Below are 25,949 nucleotides of genomic sequence, written 5' to 3'. Positions count from 1 at the left end.
ATCTCACTGTCAGATAGCTCCTCAATTCTAATCACGTAGGCTGAGTGGACCTCGCACCACCCCTCAGGTCCAGGTAAAAATCCCTGACCTGGCCGGGAATCGAATCCGGGGCCTCCAGGTAAGAGGCAGGCACGCTACTCCTACACCACGGGGCCGGCTTCTGATTCTTATACAACTCCTTAATCAGTCTTGTCTTTCCAGTCTACACCAATATCTTTCAGAATCCTCATCAGAATGCACCAGTTCACTCTGTGAAACCCTTTTCCCTAATCAATGAAACATATATACATTTCCCTATTCACTTCTAACATCCTTTCTGTAATCATCCTTAGGCATCCAATTGCATCTCTGGTTCCTCTTCCCTTTCTGAAACCAAACTGGTCATCTCCCATATTCTCCCCTATTTTATTTTCTATTCTTCTCAGCACTAACTTGGTCACTGCCTTAGTAACATGACATATAAAACTAACTGTTCTATAGTGTTCTTTATAGATTAGCAATAAATTTCTTCGGTAAGGGAACCATAATTGTCCTAAGAAGATCTTCTGGCCAAATGCCTTTATCGTATATTGCGTTCACCAGATTGGTCAGTCTAACTATTCCTCCATTCCCTAAAGCCTTTAATGCTTCAGATGGTATCTGGTCACAGCCCATACTATTCTCAATACACGATAACCTCGTTTATCCGGCTAGGTGGGACAGGAGGTAATCCGAATTATCGGAAGTCCGGATAATCCATAAACACACCAATAAATGAATATATGCAACTAACTTATACAAACCTGTATTTTGAGTATCAGGAATTTTTAAAAAGTCCGCCTCTGTGGTGTAGTGGTTAGTGTGATTAGCTGCCACACTCGGAGGCCCGGGTTCGATTCCCGGCTCGGCCACGAAATCTGAAAAGTGGTACGAGGGCTGGAACGGGGTCTACTCAGCCTCGGGAGGTCAACTGAGTAGAGGTGGGTTCGATTCCCACCTCAGCCATCCTGGCAGTGGTTTTCCGTGGTTTCCCACTTCTCCTCCAGGCAAATGCCGGGATGGTACCTAACTTGAGGCCACGACCGCTTCCTTCCCTCTTCCTTGTCTATCCCTTCCAATCTTCCCATCCCCCACCAAGGCCCCTGTTCAGCATAGCAGGTGAGGCCACCTGGGAGAGGTACTGGTCATCCTCCCCAGTTGTATCCCCGACCCAGAGTCTGACGCACCAGGACACTGCCCTGCTGGAAGCAACCAGCAGACTGTTTTTAAGCTAGCCAGGTATATGTGCGATCCATTTGCGCAGGCTAGAAAACCATTCAGTACAAGGATTACCTGCTTGTGACTTGCTTCGTGTAGACCTAGCTGTCATTTGAAGCGAGTGATTAGATCTCGTTTACCCGTTTCGTGTTTGTTCTGATGCTTTTGTCTGCAAAAAATTAATTTCGGAACTCACATTCTGCCTACTGTGGTGAGTTAGCCGAACTGGAATCATTTTCGGCAAACTAAAACTAAAACTAGTTTCAGATACAACTACCTTCCTGGTACTTGCTTGCATGTCAACATTTCATACGACCTCCACCAGAACTTCTCAACCTGACCAGTACCTCTCCTGCGACGTGTAGAATATGCCATAAGCCAAGTTGATGCACAATATGCAGCTGCGGAGTGAATTAGGCCAAGTGCACCTGCGTGGCAGTCAGTTTACACAGGATGCTGTTTCGAGCTCCAATTTTAGATGCAGTGCGGAAAAAGTATGGGCAGTAGGTTAAGGATCTGTCGAGAGACACTCCGATGTCTAGCGTGCATGTTGTGATGAACTGTGTGTCATCTGAAGTAGACCGACAGTTCCGACAGTTCTATGTTAACAGGCTTTATGCTCAGATGGAAGAAACTTCAGTTTTTCCCATTTTTTTTGGACAAAGTCTCCATTTTTGAAGTTGTCACCTAGTATAGTCATATCACTAGTCAACAATAGTAAGAGCAATGGCGGTTCTGGCTCATGAGTCAGAATTTTCTCTGCTGTGTCAGCACTCGAGGTCATTGACCCCGGCCAAGGTCATTGACTCCATGAGGTCACGACCACGTGACCGTGACGTCACGACCACGTGCTCTTGTTTGTAAACAAAGCCACGTGCTTTTCACAGCTGTCATCTTGACGGACCATAACATCACTTTTGAGGACAACAGAACATCGCTAACCTCACTGACGCCATCTTGACGGGGCTAAACCTCACTGTTGCCACCTTATGTACGTGGGGACGCGGAATTTAAAATCCATGTGCTTTCGATAGCTGTCAAGATGACAGGTCCTAACCACGTGGATTTTAAACAAGTGAACGTGGTTAACCTCAGTGCTACCATCTTAACAGAGCCTAACCTCACTGCTGCCATCTTAACGCCGTAGAGGGCGCGGAATTTAAAATCCACGTGCTTTTGACATCTGCTATCTTCACATGCTTTTGACATCTGCCAGGTCCTAACCACGTGGATTTTAAATTCCGCGCCCCCACTTGCATAAGATGGCAACAGTGAGGTATAGCCCCATCAAGATGGCAGCAGTGAGGTTAGCAATGTTCTGTTGTCCTCAAAACTATCAAAAAGCACGTGGCCAAGCACGTGGCTTTGTTTACAAACACGAGCACGGGGTCGTGACGTCACAGTCACGTGGTCATGACATTGCCGGGGTCCATGACCTCGGGTGCTGACTCAGCAGAAAAATGCTGACTCATGATCCAGAACCTCTATTGCTCTAACTACTGTCAACGTTTCTTCAGTTACTGCAATGTTGCGTGGTGGTGGTCCAATCGTCTGCAAAACCAAATGCATGTCGTTCATATACAAAGTGAAGAGAAGTGGAGGAGGAACAGATCCTTGTGCCAAGCACTGCTTAGCTAGAATTGTCTGCTGGTTTTATTGCTTAGATATACTGTGAGCCGTCTGTTGTTCAGAAATCTGTTTATTGGACTACTCTTTTCCTCCACGACCCTATTTTACGGAGTTTGTACGTAAGTCCTTTTCTCCACACAGCCTCGTACGCAGCTGTAAAAAACAAAAAGTGTTACGGATGTTTTATCTTCTTCAGGAATCCTATACCATGGTAGGTGAACATTAACACTTGATCATAACTTCCACCAGATCTAAAGCCAACTTATTCTTAAGAGAGTACAGCCGTTATTGTTTGAGAGATACCGTTGTATAATAGGCTCTCAAACAGTTTAAAGCAGCAGCTAAAAAGCGTAATTGGGTGCTAACTGCCCGGTCTGTAATCTCTTAGTGTTTGAACCACAGTGCCTGAAAGATTCGGGGTGTATTTCGTCTTCTACAGCCGCTTTTCCTGTCTTCATTTGTTGGAGACCTTTCTCCACCTAGTCTAGTGCGAATGCACCTGGTAAGGGTGAAGCTAATGTCCTCCTTCCTCCTCGTGGTATTTGTGGATAGGCGAGTGGAAGTAGAATTTTTACCACTGAACTGAACGTCGGCATTCCATAGCGAGACTATAATTTTTTCGGCTCTCCTGGCAATGACGCAAATAATAATAATAATAATAATAATAATAATAATAATAATAATAATAATAATAATAATAATAATAATAATAATAATAATAATAATAATAATAATTGTACCGGGCGGTACACCTCCACGCCGCTAATTCAAACCTTGCGCCAGCTGCAACTCCCCTACTGGAATAAGTCTGAACTTTGTATTATGTGTTAATTTTCAAGTTACCCTGAAGATGTCACTACTTGGAAATTTTGAAGTTTCTGAACTGTGTTGTTTTCGACGTATTTTTGTTTTGCTTGTAGTAAGAAGTGTGAACATTCTCTTCTAGAGGACACTACTGAAGATCAACAATAGTGCACCCTAGTGCGAAGTGAAAGAACTGTTTTTTGGAGAAATTTTAATTTCAAAAGTTTGTCTCTTGTTAAATTTCTTTCTGTTATTGTTTAAGTTGGCTGTATACCCCTTTCTTTCCCCTTGTTTTGTATTTAGCCAATCCCGAATTTTTAAAATTAATTTCTAACCAATCAGGTGTATCTTCTCCAAAGGGGATATGTTGCTGTACCCTAGCCAATAAATGATTGTGGGCGGGTGTTTTTCTTCCTGAAACGCCTCGAACTTTCTGTGAGAGTATATAAACTGCTGATTTTAGGGTCTCTGCGCCACTTCTGTACCATCTTTCAGTGTGTAAAGTACGTAGCAGGGGGCGGGAAGCGCCTCTTTCTTCGGGCAGCAGCTCAATAACCAGGTAATGGCCTTTTAATAACTTCTTTTCTTGCTAGCTCAGCAGTTTAACTCTCGGGGCGGGTCCGAAGCGTTTCCACCATGTAACCTTTTCCTAAAATGTAACTACTATTAGCACCTATTCTCCTTTAAAGCTACATATTGGGATAGAGAGTGCTTAACCCTCTCGAGCTCCCACTCATATTGCTTTGAGGTGAACTTATTTCTCACAACCGATTCTTCCTTAATGTAAGGTAAATTGTTCTTTTCTAAAGTCACCTCTGTAGTATGGGATTAGCCCTTGCATTAGCGGCCTAGAGCCAGATTAGGTTTTAAACAAAATGTATTAGGAGCGCAGATCGCCTCCTCTCAAGTGGTTATTTTTGAGGTCATGTAATTAACCTTTTTTCTTACTTAATAGGCCTCAGTAGGTTGGGTATTTTACCCCTGTATCTATGTCCTTAGAGGACAACTTGAAGGTGGAGTTTGGTGTGGCCTTTAATAGGCTTAATGTTGAGAGCGAGTGGCTCTTTCTCGAAAATTGAGTGTTGTATGCCTCGAGGAGGCTTTACTGTGTAATTCGGAGCAAGTGCTCCGGGGCATGATTGGGGTCTTCTGCCCCTTTGTTGAATTTCTGTATATCGTAAGATTGAGCTAATTGTTCATGTATTGTGGGTTTGGCTCTCGGAGCCCATCCTGTAACTCTGTAATTGTACATTCTCGAATAGTGGCTTTGCTACTCTGTACCTGCCATGCTTGTTATTTCTTAATTTTGAAAAGAAAATATAACCTTGTTAAATTTTAAATTCACTTTAATTTCGTAGCCTGAGACCTGTTCACCCCCCGCACCTTCTTTCACCTCTAATTACCACGGAAAACTCCGTAACAACAACAACAACAACAACAACAATAATAATAATAATAATAATAATAATAATAATAATAATAATAATAATAATAATAATACTGTTTAAATATCTAGCGAACTGGCTATTCCGTTAGGGTCACGTGGCGGTGAGCTAGCATTCGGGATATGCTGGGTCGGAATTTTACCTTCGGGTGGTTTTTCGTGGTTTCCCACTTTCACCTCTGGCAAATGCTGGGGCTGTACCCAAAATAAAGCCACAGCCGCTTCCTTTCCAATCACAGTCTTTCCCCATCGTTGCATCGCCAGAAACCTTCAACTTGTTAGTGAAATTTTAAACCAGTAGCAAAGTGATGAGGATGATGATGGTGATAATAATAATAATAATAATAATAATAATAATAATAATAATAATAATAATAATAATAATAATAATAATAATAATAATGTGTATGTATGTTTAGTCTTCAGCCCGAAGGCTGGTTGGATCCTCAACATCTCTGCCATCAGCTGTCATAGATGGCCTAGGCATCACTGAAGAGGCGTACTAGGGAAATGAGGAGTGAGGTAGTTTCCCGTTGCTTTCCTCACCGAGCCAGAAGTTGCTATTACATATCAGTCTGCCAACCCCACTGAAATGCACGCACCAACCGACCCTATGAGCAATATTTTCACACCATTCATAGCAGGGACTCGCTGCAGAAGGAATGGCATTGCTAGCATCACTCTTACCTTAGTCACTTTTATTTTGTCAAAGCCAAGGATAAGACAGAGGCAGATCTATGAAAGTAACAAACTTGCTTTAGCCTATACCAGAAGACATAGTGCACTGTAAACACTAGGTCCCGCCAGCAAAGGCATAATAATAAAATAATTTTTACCGGGCGAGTTGGCCGTGCGCGTAGAGGTGAGCGGCTGTGAGCTTGCATCCGGGAGATAGTAGGTTCGAATCCCACTATCGGCAGCCCTGAAGATGGTTTTCCGTGGTTTCCCATTTTCACACCAGGCAAATGCTGGGGCTGTACCTTAATTAAGGCCACGGCCGCTTCCTTCCAATTCCTAGGCCTTTCCTATCCCATCGTCGCCATAAGACCTATCTGTGTCGGTGCGACGTAAAGCCCCTAGGAAAAAAAATTATTAAGTAAAGTTGTATCCTCATCCCGAGGCGGTGCAGCTCTTTTCAGACACAGCCCCATTGGAAGTGAGCTGCATATACAAATTCAACCACATACCAGCCCTCCTGCCATTTTTAAATTTCTGGCAGTACCTGGAATCGAACTCGCGCCCCCGAGGTCGGCAGCTAATAACACTAATCGTTACTCTACGGAGGCGGGCATAATTTATTGTTGTTCATGTCGTATCAGTCAACTTCGGACCACGCCATTTCAACTGGCTACTTCTGACTTTGATATCCGCCCAATGAATATAAATATTAAGGGGCGCTATGGTATCAGAAATTTGTCCCGAAGGAGTTCTTTACACGCTGAAAGCCAATTACTTAGAGTTCTAGTCGTTAAACATCAAATCGTTAAACATCAAGTGCTGCCAGCTTCATCTGGATTCCAACAGATTCTCTTCAAAACAGGAGGCGAACCACTAATTTACTGCGTCTCGGAGGTCAGCACTTCTCTTCATAGTTCGGTAGAGCAGTTAATTGAATGGCCATCATGTCTGGAGGAGAAAAGGAGTGAATTTCTTCTCAGTGGAATGCAATCTTGGAAAATTTTGGTCCAGGTGAATGTGAGGCCTGCATTCTTCTTCTTCTTCTCCTTACTCTGTTTTCCCTCCAGGGTCGGTTTTTCCCTCGGACTCAGCGAGGGATCCCACCTCTGCCGCCTCAAGGGCAGAGTCCTGGAGCTTCAGACTCTGGGTCGGGGATACAACTGGGGAAGATGACCAGTAACTCGCCCAGGGAGCCTCACCTTCTATGCTGAACAGGGGCCTTGTGGAGGGATGGGAAGATTGGAAGGGATAGACAAGGAAGAGAGAAGGAAGCGGCTGTGGTCTTAAGTTAGGTACCATCCCGGCATTTGCCTGGAGGAGAAGTGGGAAACCACGGAAAACCACTTTCAGGATGGCTGAGGTGGGAATCGAACCCACCTCTACTCAGTTGACCTCCCGAGGCTGAGTGGACCCCGTTCCAGCCCTCGTACCACTTTTCAAAATTCGTGGCAGAGCCGGGAATCGAACCCGGACCTCCGGGGGTGGCAGCTAATCACGGTAACCACTACACCACAGAGGCGGACGCCTGCATTCTTTAAAACTCATATTTTACGATCGTGTCAAATAAGCAGATTTTTTCTAGCTTTCTGAGTGCTATTGAAGACACAGTTCGTCATGAGTGCTGCCACGCACGAATGGTATTGACGAAAGGATTCGTCGCTAAGCGCGCAAATTTTTATTTCTAATTTCCAGCAGTTTGGGGCGATATTAATGGAAATTGTTCGTCGCTATGGGCGCAACTTTTTTAGTTGGAGGAGCAGTGATTTGAAGTGAGACTTTCGTGCTGTCTTGTGATAGTCTGTAGAACCTTTTACTTATAGTACAATCTCTATGGTGAGGGTGCGCACACGTGTATGGGCGGTAGCGTCGATTAGGGGGAGCAAGGGGGGCAGTCACCCCTCCCCCCCCCACTTGGTGTAGTAAACAATACATTTTATTCCTGGTTGAAACTAGGAATGATTTAAAAAAAAAAGTAATCTGTACAAGCCCTGTTGCCTTATATGCTAATTATTTCCTTTATCTTTTTAAATTATGAACAAAATTATTAGTGGAAATACCCACGAAATATCGTTCGTCGCGGCTAACAGATTTGTATAGCCCCACAGCAAGTAGTGGAGATTTTGGTAGTGCTGTGAGGAAGGGTGGCAGGGGTACATTTTTTGCCAAGGCCATGGGCACTGAGGTATGATTCACCCGCTTGCCGCGCGCAATCGTCAGTCTGGCAGTCTCTTTAGTGTCTGTTAGTTTCTTCTTTTTAATTGTAATACATGTGCAATATTATTCATTTGGTGAAAGTTTTATTGTCCGCCTCTGTGGTGTAGTGGTTAGCGTGATTAGCTGCCACCGCTGGAGGTCCGGGTTCGATTCCCGGCTCTGCCACGAAATTTGAAAAGTGGCATGAGGGCTGGAACGGGGTCCACTCAGCCTCGGGAGGTCAACTGAGTAGAGGTGGGTTCGATTCCCACCTCAGCCATCCTGGAAGTGGTTTTCCGTGGTTTCCCACTTCTCCTCCAGGCAAATGCCGGGATGGTACCTAACATAAGGCCACGGCCGCTTCCTTCCCTCTTCCTTGCCTATCCCATCCAATCTTCCCATCCCTCCACAAGGCCCCTGTTCAGCATAGCAGGTGAGGCCGCCTGGGCGAGGTACTGGTCATTCTCCCCAGTTGTATCCTCGACCCAAAGTCTGAAACTCCAGGACACTGCCCTTGATGCGGTAAAGGTGGGATCCCTCGATGAGTCCGAGGGAAAAACCGACCCTGGAGGGTAAACAGATTGAGAAGAAGAAGAAGTGAAAGTTTTATTATTTAGAATTGAATCAAAATCTCACCGCACTTAAGGTCGGAAAGTGTCAACCTTTACCTCTTTGTCGAAATTCGCTCAAAGAGCAACAAAAAACTTGCCATTTTGAAAGGCTTTTGTTTTTTTACTTTTGCTCAGATTTGATGTATTTATCCCCGCTCGCTACCCCATCCGCTATATCCCAGAAATCCTCGTACACTGGGCGAGTTGGCCGTGCGGTTAGAAGCGCCCATCTATGAGCTTGTACCGGGAGATACTGGGTTCGAATCCCACTGTCGGCAGCCTTGGAGATGTTTTTCCGTGGTTTCCCATTTTCACACCAGACAAATGCTGGGGCTGTACCTTAATTAAGGCCACGGCCTCTTCCTTCACATTCCTAGGCCCTTCCTATCTCATCGTCAGCATAAGACCCACTTGTGTCGGTGCGACGTAAAGCCAATTCTAAAAAGAACTCTGGTACTGTTTGTCGTCTGTATATTTTATTTTGTCCCCGCACTTTCAATTCACATTCGCCGCTACTGTGTAGATGTGTAAACTGTAGCCAATAGGAGGAGAGATTAAATTGATTTAGGACCTTGCTGTAGGATAAAGGACCGAGTGGAGTCGGCTTTACCGTAACAGCTCTACGTTTGGGATGTGGAGGGGCTGATCCCCATCAGCTGTCCTGAGAATGGTTTTCCGTGCTTTTCCATTCCCCTCTTTAAAGCGAAAACCGGGACATTTCCTAGTATACACCACGGTCCAACTTACTTCATCTTATCCACAAATCACATCACCGTGATATGTCTCTCTGGCCTGACAAACTGCGTTACTATCTAAAACAGGGCCTCTCACGGTGCATGCACTGGTGCATTGCACTGAGCACGTTACAAAAGACCACTTTGCTTGGTAACAGAGTGCAGACCCCCACTCCTCAATCTGGAGCAATAGCACTGTCTCTCTCTTTCCCTACGCCTTTGTCGCTCGCTCCACCTGTCTCCCTCTTCCTCACTGGCTCCGTAGCGCTCCAAATACGAGCCGAGTTGAGCCGAGCTTAGCCGAGTCGCCCCGAGACGACGCATTGGTCCGAGCCAATGCACTGTGCACAGGAACCCTGTGCCTTAATTCGCACGCGTGAGTTTTTGAGCGTTTGAGAGGCCCTGAATTGACCGGGAACTGAGTGAAAGCTTTTACTTAACCCTAGAATGAGACTAGTCATGTGGAAACAATTCAGCACAGGGGTATTTATGCATCTGAAGATACATAGCATTCAAAGGGCTTGAGTACCAAATTTAGCTCACTTTATGACATCAACTTCGTAATTAAAATAAATGCATAATATCAAGTACGGTACCTCTCTCTCTCTCCTTTAGTTCACAAACAGAGTTGCTAATAGCAACAAATCACACTTAAAACTTCAAATTTCTGACACAATTTAATGAAAATTTTTCACAAAATATATCATTTCATGAGTCATTATTATTATTGTGCAAGTTAGTAACACTGATACCTACAATAGAGACATACAAAGTTATAAAAATAATTACCCTATTTGGAGGCGGTTAGTGACTTATATTTCATGGGAAGTATATTTTTCAAGTCTTTTATGTACCCTTCAGACAGTTAAAGAAATGTACTGAGTTTGATTGTTCTAAGTCTAATAGTTCCCTAGACTGAGGGACATCACTTACAAAATTAGGCTTTGCTGGTAACTGAGGGAGAATGACAATGGTCCTGCCATATTTTAAAAGCAGGAACGTATTATATATTTGTGGATTCATGTGACAATTTATTCTGGTTAGTTCTTCTTCTTCTTAATCTCCTTACCCTCCAGGTTCGGTTTTTCCCTCGGACTCAGCGAGGGATCCCAGCTCTACCGCCTCAAGGGCAGTGTCCTGGAGCTTCAGACTCTTGGTCGGGGGATAGAACTGGGGAGAATGACCAGTACCTCGCAAAGGGGGCCTCACCTGCTATGCCAAACAGGGGCCTTGTGTAGGGATGGGAAGATTGGATGGGACAGGCAAGGAAGAGGGAAGGAAGCGGCCGTGGCCTTAAGTTAGGTACCATCCCGACATTTGCCTGGAGGAGAAGTGGGAAACCACGGAAAACCACTTCCAGGATGGTTGAGGAGGAAATCGAACCCACCTCTACTCAGTTGAACTCCCGAGGCTGAGTGGACTCCGTTCCAGTCCTCGTACCACTTTTTAAATTTCGTGGTAGAGCCGGGAATCGAACCCAGACCTCCGGGGGTGGCAGCTAATCACGCTAACCACTACACCACAGAGGCGGACTCTGCTTAGTTATTCATACAATAATTTAGTTCATTTAATTATTCGCATGTCAGCTTGGTCCATTTAAATATTCGTTTGACAATTTAGTTCATGCAACTAATTGTGTAGTAACTTAATATAGTTTATTTTATTATTCGCATGACAATTTATTTTCTCTAACTATTCATATTACAATTTAGTCCGTTTAACTATTCGTATGACAACTTAGTTCATTTATTTATTCGTATGATAATTTAGTCCATTTAAATATTCGTATGACAATTTACTCCATTTAATGTTCTTGTAATAATATAGTCCATTAAATATTCGTATAATATTTTATTTAACAATTCATGTGATAGTTCATTTAACCTCAATCAGGCATTAATAAAAGAAAGTGCAGTGACTGCCTTGAAATATTCCGTCCAAATCCTGAAGGACCATGTCTCCCAAACCTTTTAAAACAACAACATGCAGTATGTCAAATGTGCAAACCAACACACAATTACCTTTAAAATATTCATCTTGTCTGTTTGTATACTTTGTTCTCAGGGGCAATCTCCAGTTGGGAGAGTCGAAGTAAATAAAACATACGACAATTTAGTTCATTTAATTATTCTTGTGGAAATTTAGTCCATTTAATGTTCCTGTAGTAATACAATCCATTTAAATGAGTGTATAATGCTTTACTTCATATAACTATTCTAAGATAGTTCATTACAGTTTCGTACGACAATTTATTTAATTATTCGTGTGATAGTTCATTTAACTACTCATTTAATTTCATTTAAGTTAACTAATCGTACGACAATTAAGTTAATGCTTATATTCGAATGACAATTTAGTTCATTTAACACTTCGTATGATAATTTAGTTTGATAATTTAGTTCATTTATTTATTTATTCGTGTGATAATTTAGTACAATTAACTACTTGTGTGTTAATTTAGTTCATTTAACTTTTCGTGTGTTAATTTAGTTCATTTATTTATTGGTATTACAATTTAGTTCATTTAACTATTCGTATGACAATTTACAGTAGTCATCATCATCATCATCATCATCATCATCATCTGTTTTACCCTCCAGGTTCGGTTTTTCCCTCGGACTCAGCGAGGGATCCCAGCTCTACCGCCTCAAGGGCAGTGTCCTGGAGCTTCAGACTCTTGGTCGGGGGATACAACTGGGGAGAATGACCAGTACCTCGCAAAGGCGGCCTCACCTGCTATGCTGAACAGGGGCCTTGCGGGGGATGGGGAAGATTGGAAGGGATAGACAAGGAAGAGGGAAGGAAGCGGCCGTGGCCTTAAGTTAGGTACCATCCCGGCATTTGCCTGGAGGAGAAGTGGGAAACCACGGAAAACCACTTCTAGGATGGCTGAGGTGGGAATCGAACCCACCTCTACTCAGTTGACCTCTCGAGGCTGAGTGGACCCCGTTCCAGCCCACGTACCACTTTTCAAATTTCGTGGCAGAGCCGGGAATCGAACCCGGACCTCCGGGGGTGGCAACTAATCACGCTAACCACTACACCACAGAGGCGGACTCATTTATTTATTCGTGTGATAATTTAGTTCATTTAACTATTCGTAAGATAATTTAGTTCATTTAACTATTCGTATGATAATTTAGTTCATTTATTTATTAGTGTGATAATTTAGTACAATTAACTATTTGTGTGTTAATTTAGTTCATTTAACTTTTATGTGTTAATTTAGTTCATTTATTTATTGGTATTACAATTTAGTTCATTTAACTATTCGTATGACAATTTAGTTCATTCATTTATTCGTGTGATAATTCTGTACATTTAACTATTCGTATGACAATTGAGTACATTTATTTATTCGTGTGATAATTTAATACATTTAACTAATCCTATGATAATTTAGTTCATTTAACTATTCGTATGATAATTTAGTTCATTAATTTATTTGTATTATAATTCAGTTCATTTAACTATTCGTATGACAATTTAGTTCATTTATTTATTCGTGTGATAATTTAGTACATTTTACTATTCGTACGATAATTTAGTACATTTAACTGTTCGTATGATAATTTTGTTTTTTGACAAGTTGCTTTACGTTGCGCCGACACAGATAGGTGTTACGGCGACGATGGGACATGGTAGGGCTAGGAGTGGGAAGGAAGCGGCCGTGGCCTTAATTAAGGTACAGGCTCAGCAGTTGCCTGGTTCGGAAATGGGAAACCACGGAAAACCATCTTTAGAGCTGCCGACAGTGGTGTTCGAACCCACTACCTCCCGAATACTGGATACTTGCCGCACTTAAGCGACTGCAGCTATTGAGCTCGGTCGTATGATCATTTAGTTGGGGCCGATGACCTAGTTGTTAGGCCCCTTTAAACAACAAGCATCATCATCATCATCATCATCATCATCATCGTCATCATCATCATTTAGTACATTTAACTATTCGTATAATAATTAAGTTCATTTAACTATTCGTATGATAATTTAGTTCATTTAATTATTTGTGTGGTAACTTAGCACATTTGACTACGTAATCGTGTGATAATTCACGGTTTTCAGATACGTCGAGGTTGTGGAACTTCATCCCCGTAGGAGTTATTTTACGTGCCATTAATTCTACCGACACGAGGCTGAAGTATTTGAGCACCCTCATTTACCACCAGACTGAGCCAGGATCGAACCTTCGAGCTTGAGTTCAGAAGGCCAGCGCTGTACCGTTTGAGCTATTCAGCCAAGCGTTAACTATTCGCATGCTAATTTATGGCAAAAAATGTTGAATGCGAGCCCATATTTTTTGTTCCTACCTTACGTGTTGTTCGTCTGGAGCGACACAATTATCGCTAGAAACAGGTTTGAGAGAACATCGATTTAATTGGAATGAATTCACTCGTCAAAACATTACATGTGTCGTCCACGGTAGGTGTAGAACAAATTCGCGTTGTCAACAGAGAGAGACGAGGATTAGGAATTACGATCTGTTCTTTTCAAATGTACATCGTTGTCGTGATAAAAATGTCAACAATCATTGCTTGGAAGCTAAAAGCAGATCAGAAAGTCGTCTACTGTACCTCGGAACACCTGGTGACTTCATGGATTGCTGTGCAATCACATTGAGTTTCATGATCTTCTATGGATTGGAGATATTGTAACAATATGACAACTGGGCCTTACACAAGTAAGAAAATTATAGGCTATCTCCGCATAGAACATAAGGTTCCTTGGAGAGGTGGAAGGTAAAGTCTATTGTCCGCGGCCTCGGCATTAACAAGGGAATTGTTTGGGTTCGAGCATAGAATTTTCAATGAAACTTGAACGAATGATGAATGAACACATCCTAAATTCAATGACAATACAAATTTTGCCAGATGAAGCAGAGATTATTGTTGTTGAATCCATCAGTCCATGGCTGGTTTGGTGCAGCTCTCCATGCCACCCTATCCTGTGCTAACCTTTTCATTTCTATGTAATTACTGCATCCTACATCTGCTCTAATCTGCTTGTCATATTCATACCTTGGTCCACCAGTACCGTTCTTATCGCCTGCACGTCCTTCAAAAACTAACCGAACAATTCGTGAGTGTTTTTTAGATGTGTCCTATCATCCTGTCCCTCTTCTGATCAAATTTAGCAAAATCATTCTCCTCTTACCGATTCGAATCAGAATCTCTTCATTGATGATTCGATCTATCCCTATCGCTTCAGAATTCTTCTGTAACACCACATTTCGAATGCTTCTACTTTCTTTCTTTCTGAGCTAGTTATCGTCCAAGTTTCACTTCCATACAATGCCATGCCCCAGACGAAAGTCTTCAAAAATAGATTTTAAATTCCTACATCAATGTTCGAGGCGAGCACATCTCTTTTCTAAAGTCTTTCTTTCCTTGTGCTAGTCTGAATGTTATGTCCTCCTTACTCCTGCCATCGTTAGTTATTTTACCACCCAAGTAACAACATTCATCTACTTCTTTAAGACTTCATTTCGGAATCTAATATTTCCTGCATCATTCGACTGCACTCCATTACTTTTGTTTTGCACTTATCCATTTTCATCTTATCCCAAGACTCTATCCATGCCATTCAGCAACTTCCGCAGATCTTCTACTGCTTGAAATAAAATAACAATATCATCGACTAATCAAAGGGTTTTGATTTCCTCTCCTTGTGTTGTGATTCCCTTTCGAAATCTCTCTTTGATTTAGTTCACTGACTGTTCTATATAAACATTGAAAAGGAGGGGGAGATACAGTAAACAACAGCCTTGCCTCATTCCTTCCTGGATTTCTGCTTCCTTTTCAAAGCCCTCGATTCATATAAGTGAAGATTGATTTTTATACAGTTTGTAGATAATCCTTCTTTCTCGGATAGGAAAATGAGGTCACAAAGGAGGTAGATGCATATTGTTACTTCGGTAGTAGGATAAGTAATGATGGGAGAAGTAAGGAGAACATAAAATGTAGACTAGCACAAGCAAGGAATATCTGTCTTAAGATAAGTAATTTGCTCGATTGATATAGGAATTAGAAAGATGTTCTTGAATACTTTCATCTTGAGCGCGGCATTGCACGGTAGTGAAACAAGGCCTCAGTTCAGCAAAGCAGTTGAAGCGTCCAGGGCGGGGTTTTGGTCCTCCTCCGTAGTTGTATCCCTCAACCCAAAAGTCTCACTTTCCAGGACACTGGCTGTGAGGCGGTAGAGGTGGGATCCATCACTGAGGAAAAAAAAACAATCCTGGAGGTTAAACGGGTTAAGAAAGAAAGAAAGAAAGAAAGAAAGAAAGAAAGAAAGAAATGAAGAAGAGAAACTCGTTCCCTCGTCTTCTAACCCCAAAATCATGTGCATGATTCTATGTTTTCTGCGTATCGGTGAAAATGTACGAGTGGGAAGTGTTTGGGACCATTCTCAGCTGAATATAATCATGTTTGATTCTTTTGTCGGAATTTGGAACGATTTTCATGCACCGTACATAATTTGGCCTAATATTCTCACATCTTCTAATAAGTTATTGTTTTCATGACCTTTTTCGTAGCTCTACCGCCCTGTGAGAAGTTACGCCATTATATGACATAGATTAAGGTTGTTAGCTGAAATGTTACAGTATTACCTCATAGCATGAGTATGATAGCGCTGGTATGTGCAGATGGCCTTGGACCGCTCTATCCTCGTGCGGAGTCGCGCGAGTGTTTCCACACGTGACACCGGCTTACTGATCGCTTCCTATTGGCTGGCTCAGGTGGGCGGTCGGAACAAGGAACTGCGGCAACTTTCTTGTTCACCTTTTTCTAGACAATCAAAACATTATGCGAATATTACGTTCAAGGCCTTCCTCCTCACTTCTATACTGCTCTTATTATTGGTATGCAAAGCCACGCTGTAGAAAGTGGTGCAGTTTTGTTATCTTATTCTCGGATATCTCATAGTTCTAAGAAACAGACATTTACCTATTCGCTACAGTGAACAAGGAGGGATTTATTGGCGGGAAGACAATGCGGCCCCGACCTGAGTGGAATATTTTATTCGCACGGACTATAGAGAGTCCAAATTGGCGGATTCGATCTAAGCTCTGTCTGGTGGCAATTGATGCTGATGAAATAAATGTCGGTAGATTTACCGGCATGGAAAGGAACTCCTGCTGGACAAATATTCGGCACCTCGTCACTGAAATAAACTGGCAGGGAAGGACTCTTTCTTTATATTGTCGATACCTGAGTAGTCGAATTTTTGACGGGTGGGAAAAAGTCCTCGGTATGTAAGATATCTCTGGTGACACATTTGGAGTTTACCCTGAAAGAAAAAAAGAAAATCCCTGCCATAGTTCGCCCAGTAACAAACTGGTCTCCTCTGCCTCCTGGTAGGTAAATTATAGGGGAACGTCGAAATTACCGCGCAGACAGCATAAATAGCGTCAAATTAAAATATCTATATACCTGGCGAGTTGACCGTGCGGTTAGGGGAGCGCGGCTGTGAGCTGGTATCTGGGAGATAGTGGGTTCGAACGCCACTGTTGGCAGCCCTGAAATGGTTTTCCGTGATTTCCCATTTTCACACCAGGGGCTGTACCTCAATTAAGGCCAAGGCTGCTTCCTTCCAACTCCTAGACCTTTCATACCCAACGCCGCCATAAGACCTATCTGTGTCGATGCGACGTAAAGCCACTAGCAAAAAAAGAGAAGTATATCTATACGCGGTAGCCGAGAATGTACAGTAAGATTTAAGTCGCACGGGCTTGGATAGGTCTTATGGTGGGGACGTGATAAAAAACGGCTAGGAGTAGGAAGGAAGCGATCTGTTTCGCCCATGTAAATATGGACCTTTTTCACGGCCGGATGCTCTTCCTGACGCCAACCCTATATGGTGGGATGGAATCACTATTGCGTGCTTCTATGGTTCAGTGCATGAAGAGGAAAGTGTTGAAATAAACACAAACATCCTGTCCCCAACCCGGCGTGGAATCGAACTCGGAACCCCCTGAACCGAAGGGCAGTACGCTGACCACTCAGCCAACGAGTCGGAAGAATTTCTCATGTTCTATATCTGCAACCAATTCTTGTATTAAATGAGATTCTAACACATACAGAAATGGTTAAGAATTCCACATTTTGCACAACTGCATTAAAACATAGCAAGCAAATGAACGTGTTTAAATGTTGTGCCAGTTTGAGACTCTCAAACAGCCAGGAAACTAACCGATGGATTTCAGGGATTTCCGAAGTGACGGACTAGTTGATAGCCTTATATATTAAATTCCATTTAAAAAGGTGTATATAGAAAAGTATTAAAATGGGAGAAAATAGAAAATCTCACCTAACCGAAATGTACAGCTAACCCCCCCCCCCCCCATGAAAGATCTTGGCCTACCAACCGACCGCTGCTCAGCCCGAAGGCCTGCAGATTACGAGGTGTCGTGTGGTGAGCTCGACGAATCCTCTCGACCGCTTTTCTTGGCTTTCTAGACTCGGGCCGCTATCTCACCGTCAGATAGCTCCTCAATTCTAATCACGTAGGCTGAGCGGACCTCGAACCAGCCCTCATATCCAGTTAAAAATCCCTGACCTGGCCGGAAATCGAACCCGGGGCCTCCAGGTAAGCTGCAGGCACGCTACCCCTACACTACGGGGCCGGCAGCTAAAAATGTAACTAATAGCTGAACTAAAACTTTTGTAGCAAATGAATTTTCAAAATGGTTAGAACTAGTTATAAAATGACTAGAACCACCCCTGTGGGTGGGGGACGCAGACGAAAAGTACACCCGCGGTATCCCCTGCCTGTTGTAAAGGGCGACTAAAATGGGCGACCAAAGGATGATCGAATTAGAACAATGAGACTACTTGTAATTTGTACCATCACGCGAAGAACACCATCGGTCGCCGTTACTTGCCAGTAGAACCACTATGTTAGGTACTCAGTTTGTGATTTGTAGCAACAGTGGATGGATCAGTGTGGGTTTTATAGTACCCGTGATCAGTACCACTCTATGCGGCACACCACGGGCTTACGTTTCCTGTGAATTAGTACCATTATGTGAGAAACACCACGGGTCTGGGCGTTGCCCGTGATTAGTACCACTATGTGAGGAACACCACGGGGTAGTATGAGTCCCTGTGATTAGTACACCTAAGTGAGGAACACCATAGGTCTGCGTTACCTGTGCGATGTACATTGCCTGTAAGTAGCACCTCAGTGTGTCTAACACCGTAAGTCTACGGTTATAGAACCATGATTAGTACCGCTACATGAGAAATACCATGGTTCTTACTTTCCTAGCGATAAGTACCATTATGAGGAGCCGCTGACCTGGAAATTCGACCCCTTTAAAAAGCAAGCATCATTGATTCAGGATTGTGCTTTAGAAGCAGCCCCTTGGTCTGTAACACTATTGTTTTAGGTTAGTTTCTGGGAAGGTGGGGTATTCCGTGTCGAATCCACTGATTGTTTTAAGTTCAAAATCATAGTTCATCGTCTCTTTTTTAATTCTAGTCTTCTTTCTTTCTTTCTTTCTTTCTTTCTTTCCTACTTCCTTTCTTTCTTTCTTTCTTTCTTTCTTTCTTTCTTAATCTGTTTACCCTCCAGGGTTGGTTTTTTCCCCTTGGACTCAGCAAGGGATCCCACCTCTACCGCCTCAAGGCCTCAAGGGCAGTGTACTGGAGCGTGAGATATTGGGTCTGGGGATACAACTGGGGAGTATGACTAGTACCTCGCCCAGGCGGCCTCACCTGCTATGCTGAACAGGGGCCTTGGTGGGGGATGGGAAGATTGGAAGGGATAGAGAAGGAAGAGGGAAGGAAGCGGCCGTGGCCTTAAGTTAGGGACCATCCCGGCATTTGCCTGAAGGAGAAGTGGGAAACCACGGAAAACTACTTCTAGGATGGCTGAGGTGGGAATCGAACCCACCTCTACTCAGTTGACCTCCCGAGGCTGAGTGGACCCCCTTCCAGCCCTCGTACCACTTTTCAAATTTCGTGGCAGAGCAGGGAATCGAACCCGGGCCTCCGGGGGTGGCAGCTAATCACACTAATCACCACACCACAGAGGCGGACTAATTCTAGTCAGTGCATTCATTTTGAAATTATTTTTAAATTCATATTCATTCAATTATTCTTCATCATCACGCTTTGAATTCTGGTCAGTGAATGAGTTTTGGACTTTTAAATTGTCATTAAACTTCGTACCATCAGGGACCGATGACCTTTAAACAACAAGTATCATCATCATCATCATCATCATCATCATCATCATCAAAATGACCAAACTGGCAACACTGACCACGTTTCTGTTACGTTAAGACTGGTTAGGGGAATATGTTCCTAACAGTGTACGGAGAATACTTGCTCGTGATATCCAGAGCAAAAACAACAACAAGAATATGAAAGAACATAAGTGAAGGGTGGCTTATTACTGCAAATTGGCTTGAAATCGGCTACATCTCCTTTGGAGATGTGTTAGAGCTGATGAATCATGCATGTGAACGTAGGTGGACAAGCTGTCTCTTTCAGTGAAATGCTGTCAGCAGCAACCATGCCAACCATATTTGGATCTCAGACTCGCAGAATGTGAGACGCTTGTTTTAATTGTTCTCTTTTTTCTGTCCGCTTACAGTAGCGCATGAAGACACGAAGATAGATGATGTTCACTTAGCTGTTTGCTCCGTCAAATTAGAAGGGGATGCCGCCCATTAGCTTGTGGCGGGACAAGCAATGACGTCGCAATTCTAATTTCACAACATTATTATGCCGTGAGTCAGTATCGGAACTTCTGATGGGCGTTCTTTCAATGTTCACGGAGGAGACCTTTACCGTATACAAGTTGACTGCGCTATGTTCAGAACAATAGAAATGCAGGGTCAATCAAGATCCGGTACGCATCTCCATTACTGATGCACCATCAGAGTGCTCACGTCCCTGCTGAACTGATGATTGAAAAAACTCACTAATCAGCATCTTTATTTATTTATTTATTTATTTATTTATTTATTTATTTATTTATTTATTTATTTATTTATTTATTTATTTATTCCACCCAGAAGCTGCGGGTTTGATTCCCAGCCAGATCAAGGATTTTTACTTTCATCTAAGGGTAAGTTCGAGGTCCACTCAGCCGACATGAGAATAAGCTGGCCTTCTGACCCCAACTTGGCAGGTCCGATCCTGGCTCAGTCCGGTGGCATTTGAAAGTGCTCAATACGCCAGCATCGCCAGTTGGTATATTTAATGGCACGTAAAAGAACTCCTGCGGGGGAAATTTCGACACCTCTGCATCTCCGTAAACCGTAAAAGTAGTTAGCATGATTTAAAACCAGTACCATAATAATAATAATAATGTTAAATAAATTAATAATAATAATTATTAGTATCATTAGGGCTATAGGTGCAGTCTGCAGAATATCATACAAGTTTCCTCGATATGCTCTGGCCTTCTTCTCCTTTTTTGGCTAATTGTTTAACGTTGTTTTCGTCGATGCAAGGACGGGAAAGGCATAGGACTGGGAAGGTAGCTGCCGTGGCTATAAATAAGATACTGTACCAGCATTTCCTGGTATTATTATTTAGTATATGGCAAAGCAACTACAAACAGGACTACAACAATACACAGACTATACATAAAAATACAATATATACAGAGACAAGAATGTTGGTATAATTCACAGAGCAATGTTCTATTGATCCAGCCAACCTAGGAAAGGAGGTGCAGCGTCAATGATATCCTGGAATCGTCTATCGTACTTCCTTTGTGGACATTCCTTCACGATGTGCTTCACAGTCTGGGAACGAGGTCCACAGTCACAGGCAGGAGAATCCCTAAGTCCTCACTTATGTAACATGGCGTTAACTCTGACATGGCCTGTTTAGTTTAACCCACTGATGTCTTTTTGGTTGGGCAGTAGTAGGGTCTTTGACCATTTGATGTCCTACAGGTGTAGAATTCCAGCTTTCACGTCATTTTTCTTTGATATTGAAGTCAACTACGAGGTGCCATATTGGGTTCCTTGAGCTAAGATGAGTTGGTGCTGTACGCTGTGCAACGGACTGCTGATAGTCTACGCAACAGGTAACCGAACTCGATCCTGGATCTCTCACGGTCAACCTCAGAAACGCCAGAAGATTTGACTGGTGTAAAAGCACGAAAAGCCATTTTCAGGGCTTCCGAAGGTGCGATTCGAACCTAAACCACGCAGCCACTCGCTCTGTAATCCATCTTCTTCTTATTCACTTTGTGAATCCAACTGGTCACTACAACTTCTTCCTCACTATCCATAATTGTCCACGATAATCAAAGAAGGATCAAGAACTTAAACACCACCGAACAGTCTTACGCTATGAACTGGGCACGTTTTGAAGGCGGAAATGAGGATGCACACTCACACGAACAAATCCGATTTGTGTGGTCTGTCCGATAAGGACAGGTGTTTGCCATTCCAGATCCGCCTCTGTGGTGTAATGGTTAGCATGATTAGCTCCCACCCCCGGAGGCCTTGGTTTGATTCCCGACTCTGCCACGGAATTTGAAGAGTGATACGAGGGGTGGAACGGGTTTCACTCAGCCTCTGGACGTCAACTGAGTTCGATTCCCACCTCAGCCATCCTTGAAGTGATATCCCGTGGTTTCCCACTTCTCCTCCAGGAAAATGCCGGGATGGTACCTAACTTAAGGCCACGGCCGCTTCCTTCCACATTACTTGTCTATCCCTTCTAATCCACCCCCTCACAAGACCCCTGTTGAGTATTGCAGGTGAGGCCACCTGGACGAGGTACTAGTCCTCATTCCCAGTTGTATCTCCGACGCATAGTCTCAGGCTCCAGATCACTGCCTTTGAGGCGGTAGAGGTGGGATCCCAAGTTGAATCCCAAGGATAAACCAACCCAGGAGGGTAAACAGATTAATAAAGGAGAATTAAGAAGTTTGCCATTCCAGAATATCATTGGCGAATACTTCTCGGCAATTTACATTGAGATAAGACGACTAAATCTATATTATTTTCCACTGTAACAGCTGTTATGTAAATTGTAAAGTGGATTATTAACTAGTTATTTAATGGTAATGACGCTACTTTAACCAGCCTATTGTAGAAATTATAGTCATTCACCATTTTCATTACAAAGGATATGTATCGATGTCAAAGCTTATAAAGGTTACCAACACTCTCCCTGCTCGCTTTCTTAAATGATAAACTTTAACTATCATCATCACATTGCTTGGAAGCCAGTAGGACACTCTTTGTATGTAAATATGAACCTCCTCAGTATGTGTCCGTCGGAGACTTTCTCACGAAACACAGTTACATACAATCTCTGTATGACGTTAGAATAATGCATTTAACTAAACTTGTGCTGTAGCATGCAAGAGAATGCAGTTGTTGTGTAACTTGGACTGAAGCTGAGAGTTTGTAACCAAAGTTAACTTACACACTGGATACTTGCAAGGATAAATACAATATCATGGGAATACAGACACTAATACTATATGTGTTGTTGTTCGTACGTGAAAAGTTACATTCGGTATCGTATTATCTATATATTAAAAGAGTTTACTGAAATCAGCTTTGGCAAAACCGTCCGTCCGTTCTACTGGACTGATTTCCTCCATTTTTGTTTTATTTTCTCGGGAATTACATGCCGGTGAATAATGAGACATTGGTAGGTCTCTAAGGTCACCTAAATTTGATTAATAATAAAATCAAATAATTCAATGATCAGTCCAATAATTGCAGGCGAAAGCTTACCCTACCCCGCAATACTGTACAGTCTGTACTTAGCAGGTTGCTAAGCGACTAACACTTCCATTAATATTCTGATATATGTAATTTTCATCCTTAGTAATATTATTGCATGTAACCATGTTTGATTACTACCTGTCAATTCACAGAGTGTACACTTCCTCTGATCACGAAAGAACAATATGCCCTGCTAAATACTCTTTGATTCTCCAACCTTTCCCAGCTTCCAAATATATTCAACAGATGGCAGAGTGTTCCTGATAACTTACATGCTGTTAAGAGAAAAAAAGTCTACGTACAAGCAGACCCCATCATTATCTGGGAACACCTATCGAAGGATAACCTAGCTACACTAGAATGAGTGAAGGCCATGTATCTTATAAAAGCTCTCTGCGTGGCAAGAAACATTCCTTCGAGACCAACCTATGAGCTCACAAGACAACCGTTGTAAATAGAAGAACTGCAGTGAGAAATACAATTTTCTTCTACGACACAATACCAAACTTTAAATCAAGAACTGCAGGATAAACAAGCATATATATGAATAGATGTTTAAAAGGGGCATGATGACATCAGCATGGATGAATTCTGACTTCGAACTGCGGCTTACCATCACGCGGTTCCTATTAAATGTTCATAAAACTATTGAAAAGGGCAGGTAAACAATATGACTACGCCAGGCATATCAAGACGAGTCACCTGACCTATTTATAAAGAATGCTGCAGAGCAGCACGGGTCCTCTAATACATACATACATACATACATACATACATACATACATACATACATACATACATACATACATACATACATACATACATTATCATGATAGACTGTTATGCTTTTGAGCGCTCAGTCTGCAAGCCTCTGAGAATTTACTAAATGTCGCCACAATCCTCGATTTGCAACTAGTGTTGTGGCCTCATTTAGTTCTATACCTCTTATCTTTAAATCGTGAGAAATCGAGTCTAACCATCGTCGTTTTGGTCTCCCTCTACTTCTCTTACCCTCCATAGCAGAGTCCATTATTGTCCTAGGTAACCTATCCTCCTCCATTCGCCTCACATGACCCCACCACCGAAGCCGGTTTATGCGTACAGCTTCATCCATCGAGTTCATTCCTAAATTAACCTTTATCTCCTCATTCCGAGTACCCTCCTGCCATTGTTCCCACCTGTTTGTACCAGCAATCATTCTTGCTACTTTCATGTCTGTTATTTCTAACTTATGAATAAGATATCCTGTGTCCACCCAGCTTTCGCTCGCGTAAAGCAAAGTTGGTCTGAAAACAGACCGATGTAAAGATAGTTTCGTTTCTAATTATTATTATTATTATTATTATTATTATTATTATTATTATTATTATTATTATTATTATTATTATTATGTGCGTATGGACCCAATGGATCACGCAAAGCTCTATCGATTCTGTTTTCTGAGTTGCCAAACAGCTCTCATCCTTTCTCCGTGGATCCTTTTTCGTTCTTCTGTCCACTTTGCTCCAGTCTTCTTTTTCACTTCGTTCTCTGGTTGCACTTTACATCCATTAATTTTTTTCCTATAAAGGTTTCTGTCCGCGGTGTCATTTGGGTTTATCTGGGCTTTTTCCAGATCCTTCTTCACTTCCAGTACCCATGGAATATTTTTTAGATGTTCTATGTAGGTGAGAATCTTGTGTGTCAGTCTACTTGCCGGCAATCTGTGGACGTGCCCATAGAATTTCAGGCGTCTTTTACGGATGTCTGCTGCAATGTTGGAATGCTCTTCTGTCTCTTTGCGTGACCTCAGTCTATATCCATCTTCTGTTTTTCGGGGGCCGAGAATTTTCCTCAGGATTCTCCTTTCTTCTTTTAAAATATTTTCTAGGTCACCTTTCCCGTTTAGTGTAAGGGTCTCACTGGCATATAAGACTTCGGGCTTTATTACTGTATTATAGTGTTTGATCTTTGCATGGCGGGACAAGCACTTTTTATTGTATATGTTGTGAACCCTACCGTAGGCTTTCCGAAATTTTTGTAGGCGAATTTTCTGGGCAACCTTCTCGCCTCCCGTTGGTTCAAGTATTTCTCCCAAGTACTTGAAGTGTGGTACTCGGTTGATTTGCCCATGTGTCGTTTTCAAAGTTTGGATGTCAAGTTTTGAGCAGAAGAACTTGGTCTTTTCAAAGGAAATTTGTAGGCCAACCTTTCCAGCACATTCGCTAAGGGTTTCAATTTGTTTAACGGCTGTGAATACATCATCTGTAAGTATGGCCAGGTCATCTGCAAAAGCGAGGCATGATATCTCAATACCGTCTTTGGGTCGTCCTAGTCGTATGGGGCGCCAGTATCCCATGTCTTTCAATACCTTTTCCCACTCGCGGATGACTTTGTCTAGGACGAGGTTGAAAAGAAGCGGAGATAAGCCGTCACCTTGTCGGACGCCAGTTTTAATCGGGAATGGTTCAGAGATCTCCCCCATGAATTTAACTTTGGAGATAGTGTCAGTGAGTGTTGCCTTGATGAGGTTGAGGGTCTTGGAATCAAGCCCCAGTTCCTCAAGAATAACGAAGAGAGACTGTCGATCAACCGAGTCGTACGCTTTCCTGAAGTCAACAAAAATGCAGATGACCGGTTTGTTCCTCAATGCTTTGTATTTAAGTGTTGCTTTCAAGTTGAATATTTGTTCTGTACACGAGCGACCAGGGCGGAAGCCTGCTTGATATTCGCCAATACTTTGTTCAAGTTGTTCTTGCGTTCTCTTCAAAAGGCAAGCTGAAAGAATTTTGTAAGTCACTTGGAGAAGAGAAATGCCCCTGTAATTGTTTACGTCGGTCTTATCTCCCTTTTTGTGTAATGGGTGGATGAGGGCGCACTTCCAGTCCTGAGGTAATTCTTCCGATTGCCAGATATCTGTGATGATTTGA

The sequence above is a fragment of the Anabrus simplex genome, chromosome 3, assembly GCF_040414725.1.
Source record: "Anabrus simplex isolate iqAnaSimp1 chromosome 3, ASM4041472v1, whole genome shotgun sequence".
Lineage (NCBI taxonomy): Eukaryota > Metazoa > Arthropoda > Insecta > Orthoptera > Tettigoniidae > Anabrus > Anabrus simplex.
Note: the sequence above shows the minus strand (reverse complement) of the source record.